Raw genomic sequence first — 6,000 nt, 5'->3', positions numbered from 1 at the left:
GGTACATTAAAGAAAGTACTTTGAGGAATTAAAGGTGTGAATAAAAAAATAGCAGTTCTCATACTTCAAAACAAAACAAGGCGTGCAATGTAGCTCTTTATACTTCCAAATAAGAAAAAGACACTTTTAGACTAAAAGATAGATGAAAAGTGACCAGGTTTGACTCAAAAGGGAGATAAAAAAATATTATTCTATGAACATTGTATGATTTATTTAAAAAAAAAAAAAAACTCTAATACTGAAAGTTTTGAAATGGAACATAAGAAACTTTCTAAAAAAAATCTCATGTAAGGCAATTGCTTTCCAACATAACTTGACCAAGAGAGGAATTTTGCAAGATATAAAGTATAGAATAAGGGACATTTAGGACAAATATATTTTGAACTTATAATGAGAGAACAAGATTTTCTAATTCTGACATTTAAGACATAGTCAAGGAATAGAAACTGACTGCATGTTTTACATGAAGAAGGGAAAAAGAATTTCTCTTTGATGAAGGGAGGTTCACATGAGGTGGGGAAAGTTTTCCTTATCTAAGTAATGTGAGACCAACATATAAGAACTCCTTAAGAAAGAACATGAATTATCTTGGTCAAGGTAAACTTCCAAAAGTAGAAATGTAAGAGGAATACACTTGTAGGAGGAAACTTGACTGAAAATTAACTTTCTTTTCTTTTGAAATAACAAATCCTAAGTGAAAAAATCTCGCCAATCATAAACAATGGTAGGAATTGGAAATTTTTCAAAAAATATGGATACAAAAAAGGAGGAATGGGTGCTTGAAAATCAAATTTTCACAAGCAACATACTTGCTACTTGACCTTTGACTCTTTCAATCTTCATATCTCCCTAAAAAATCAGATTGAGAAATGGTTTATTGGGTTAAAAAATAGACTCATAGAGATGTCTTTTAGCATATAATTCTCTATATAAAATCTTGATCTTGTTGGCACAAACTCCTGCAAATTGAAGTTTTCTACTATTGTTTAAAACGTTTCTAGTGTTTGACCTTTGTTGTTTCATATATACTCTATGTAGAAAACTCTGATTGTGATTTTTTTTTGTTGGATACTAGACTTAAAGATTATTTTTAAAATATATAATTTGAAATATGAAAAGTGTTGTATGATAGTTTGAAATCCAGTGAAATTATGGGAAGTGGGGAAGAAAAAACACTCATTTTTATTTTTTCTCTTTTTTCTTTTTCTTTTCTTGTTCTTCTTCTTCTTCTTCCCTTTCTTTTCTATCTTCTTCTCTTTTTCCATGGCATGGTCATGCATGCTTAGATACCATGAGAAAGAGAAAGAGAAAGAGAGAGATGAGAGAATATTTACAAGAAATGAACTAGAGAAAAGAGATGCTAGAGTTTGATACTCTTCTCTATTCCCCTTGAATCTTATTTATAGTTGTAGAGTGATGTATACTATGTCATTAATGTCCTTAGGATACATCTCTCAAAAGAAAAAAGACACAAAGACATAGGCAACAACTTGTATAATTATGAAGTCATGTCTCCTCGTATTAAAGCGTTATCCTATTTATCTGCCACTCTAAGTAGGTGGATACATTTTAACCCAAAATAAATAAGATACCCTTAGGCACGTTTAATCTTGTATAATACATAGATCATAAACTGAAAACATAACAAGCTTTCTAATAATAGTCAAGAGAAACTATGTACACTTACCTAGGCCTACATAAGGACTTTTAGTTGTAGGAAACCAGGCTTAACAATATCTACCTTCAAGTGGATTTTAGCAGTCTACGAGCAACATATATTAAACTTACTAAAGGCTTCTTTCAATCGAATTGAGATGAGGGTAACTCTGGTCTACACAAGACTTGACCAATGATTGCAAGGGTTACTTGCATACACTTCAAACATTCAGAAAAAATTCTCAAATATGAAAGTTTAAATACAAACACAATTGATAAGCACAACCAATCCCATATTTTTATACTCTGTAATAGCAACTCAAAAGTCTTTGTTGACTTGATTTCAAAATTAATACTCAAGATAAAATTGGATTAGTTTTTCAGATAAGGGGAATCACTTAAAGGCAACTCGATAAAAAAAAATTCATAATTTAAGCCCAATAAGTAATAATCTAAATAAGGTAATTTGATTTCAAAGTAAAAGACCTCTAAAAAGATTTCAAAGTAAAATCACTTTGACCCTTGGATTTAAAAGTTTAGCCCCAAATGATGAATGATATTTCAAATGCCCCAACAAATCAACTTGCTAGATTGAATAATGTGATTTTGAAGTAAGAGAACAATGATTCTAGCACAAAAGATGTTAAGCAAATAAATATTTTATAAAGTAAAAGCCCAAAAACTACTTAGTTCCTTGGGGGACTGTCTTTTTGAAAGCGCAAATTCAATCTCCAAATCTAATTTCAAAGTATTTTATGCTTTGGAGTGGTTATAGAAGCCTTGGAGATGAAAGATTGATCACTTGGGGAAACAACTAATATTGATCCAATACGAAACAGTTTAAGATGTGAAACATGCAAAAATTGCATTTAAGCCATTGGATCAACACATGAAATAGATCAATGGTTTTTGTATTTCATTTTTCCTAACTTACACTTCCAAATGATTTTTCATCTATCTTCTTTGCCTCCTGCCAACCGAGAGGAAGCCCCTAAGTTTGGCCACCCTTGTTTGGTGTCCCACTCGTTGGTCCCTCCAAGCACATTCAAGCTCCTCCCCTCATCTTTCTCCCCATGACAGTGAGGAGAGGAATATCCTCGTGTCACTTGCCATCACCCTTCGTCATCCCCTCCTTTGTCTAGCCTATTCGTTGCCTCCATTATCATCTTCCTTATCGCAATGAAAGATGCACAACATCTCTTCTCTATATATCTCTTTCTTCTTTCCTTCCACTATCTATGCTCTTTGTACAAATCCTTTTAAAAAAAAAAAAAAAAGAGGTCGTGCTCATACTTGAGTTCACCTTCTGAAAGACTCTATCAAGCAAGTCCACAAGTTATTCCATTCAGCTGAGACATTCATGTTCCATTAAAGGTAATATATGTGTCAGGCCTACGATGGTAGGATAATCCCTTGGGTTGTCACTAGTTATGTTATAAGATTAGATTTTGGCCCTCAAAAGTTTTCAATTAGCTGATTTATAATTTTTTGTCTTTAATCAAGTCACTCATGAGATTCAACAAGGTTGGCTCCAATCAAGGCCATGCAATAAGCTTATGTTGTTGTTGGTGTTTCTCTCCCCTTTCTCTGGTATTTTTGCTCAAAAAGTTCAAAGTTGATGGAAGGCCCTTCATAAATACCCTTGTTTGTGTTGACTCGAAAAATGATGCTGAATTATTTAGCATCCAAAAGTTCTTGGTGTTATGGTAAGAGTCATTTTATTGATACGAAAACAGGCTTATTAAAATTGCAGTAGCCACTCATGGTCGACTACTTTGCTAGTTATTGTTTTAGAATGTTAGAAGTTCTTGATGGATCTCTTTTTTGTCATTTGAGTAAATTCTAACAAAAATCATTTGGAATGATATAGGATCTATTGAGCAATGTGCTAATTTTAGGGTTGTGATACTATTCATTTGTGGTGTATAGAATGTAGGACTCCATCATATTGATCTCGAGTAAAGGAGGGAGAGAAGAAGAAGAAGGAAAGATGAGAGAGTTTAGAGTTCGGCTACCAAGAGAAGGAAGAGGATACCTTGGACGATTTTGAGAAGAGAGGAGAGGACTTAATGCTCTACCTCTTAGCCAAGGTCCTCTACTTATAATTTTAGAGTGTGTTACAATGATTATAATGCCCTTAGGGCTACAATCTTTACAATAGAAAAGACATAAATAGACATGTATCTTGTCAACTAATTACATCTTCATGAGAAGTCTTCTTATTTACCAAGATGCCACCATGTTGAAAAGAAGATATGGAAGGGCCAAACATGACTCTCATAGTAAGAAGTCTCACAAAGCCATAATTAATATCATGAAGTCTTACAAGAGTCTCACATAAGAGTTGTAATTTAATGGTGTTTTAGTTATGTTAGTCTTCTATTTATGTTGAGTGGTTTAATTATGAGGGCTTATCTTTAAATGTTAGACTTTGGGTGTAATTGAGACAAGGGTACTTTAATTGTAATTGAATTAGCGTCGTCTATTATAAATAGGAGCTCATGTACTCAGATTACATTAAATCAATGAAGTTTTTCTCTTTTCCAGAAATTCAACATGGTATCATAGCAGATTATGTGAGTTGGGGTCAACCACAGAGATAATGTGATCCTTTTATGATCTATCATCTCTAGTTGTTTAGGTTCATATTTATCTTTTTTTTTTCTCTTTTCAGTTCAAATATGCATTGTTTTCCTGGTGTTTGTAATAGGGTACTGAGATTTTTATATCGAAAATTATATATTTATGGAAATTTATTCGATTCTACTTTCCAATTCAAAAATAATTTTTGAAATCAAAGTTTTCTACAAAGAGGAATCGATATTTGATATAGCAAAGGTCAAATTGCAAGAGAGGTTCGAGCAGCAGCAGAAAACTTCAATTTTGTAGCCGTTTTAAGCCATAAAAATGAGGATTTATATAGAGATATATAGCTCCAAAGAAGTATATGTAAGTCTATTTTCTTAACTATTCAGCCAATTCTCAATCTGACTTTTTTTATAGGGAGATATCGATCTTGGAAGAGTCAATGGTGATGCAGGCCATAGAAGAAAGAGTTCTCAATTCGACTAGATTCTAAATTCCTTAAATAAATCAACTTATTTATCTTAAACAAAGTATATTTTATGAGGTAAAATTATACTTGGATGAAATATATTAAAGTTTGGTTTCGTAAGAGGAAAATTTCATGTCAATTTGATCTATATTTAAGGTGATATTCGTATTGCAATCGGCAAGGGTCAAGATATAGAATGAAGAGAATCAATAGGTCATAAAGGATTTGTGAACGATTTTTTTATGTCAATTTAGATATAAAATTAAATATGTTTGAGTCTAGTTTCTTAATAAACAAACTATTTGTGATTCTGAGCCATATTTTTGGATATATTGATATTAGAAGTATTAAAGGCCAGTTCTACCAAAAATCTCTTTTTTTTTTCCTATTTTCTCTCCTATCATCTCTCTAGGCATTGGCATGATTTGGGTTTCCTATTTCCCCTAAAATTTGAGTTTCTTAGCCAAAATTTTCTGTTAATCAGAGAGTTTTGGTCCAACTTAATCACTCCATGATGTGCTCATTCAAGATATGCAATATATTACATCAATGTTGTTTTCAAGTTTTGTGTTTTTGTTACTTGGTTATATATCTTCTACATAGTTAACTCTGAAAAATTGTGATCATCCCAAAAAAAAGTTATACTTGGTCAAGTTTATTAAGTTCTACCATTATAGTCTCCCCTAGTTTTCCAAAAAAAAAAAAAGTTCACTTTGGAAGTTTGAGTGTTGCATAGTCGTCTCTTTCCGGTTAAAGTTGTTTTCCTCAAGTATTTCTTGAATTTATCATCTTGTGTTTTTATCACTTCAGAGCAATGCCTAGACCCACTACCTAAAAAGTATAGGAGTGTGCCCAACATCTAGCTTGAGTCAAGTCGTTTATTTTTCACCCCAAGAGGTGAGTTGTGTTTGAGTTACCCTTAAAAAGTGACTACTCTTTTTTAAGCCCTAAAATTGGGCTAGTTTTTCACCTTTAAAATTGAGTGGAGGCTGTTTCAGACTATGACCGTTTTGATTGGTGTATGGAGTTTTGTCGTATGACTAGGAGTGATTTTCTGCTCCTATATTGTGTTGTGTCCAAGCTGAGTCTTTATGTGTTTTTTATCCTTAGCTTGAAAGGGAGAAATAGAAGAAGTACAAGAAATAGGTATTTTGTTTTACATGTTATGGTAATTTTTATGTGACCAAAATATTCAAGAAAGGGGAAGCACAAAAGATAAAGTTTTTGCATCTATGAAGATTTTTTTTTGCAACAAAGAAAATTGCAAGTTGAAGTTATAAACTCCAGCT

The sequence above is a fragment of the Aristolochia californica genome, unplaced genomic scaffold (assembly GCF_029961685.1).
Source record: "Aristolochia californica isolate CCGP_79_NKW_82.1479 unplaced genomic scaffold, dmAriCali1.0.hap1 SCAF_14, whole genome shotgun sequence".
NCBI classification, from domain to species: domain Eukaryota; kingdom Viridiplantae; phylum Streptophyta; class Magnoliopsida; order Piperales; family Aristolochiaceae; genus Aristolochia; species Aristolochia californica.
This window is presented reverse-complemented; position numbering follows the sequence as displayed.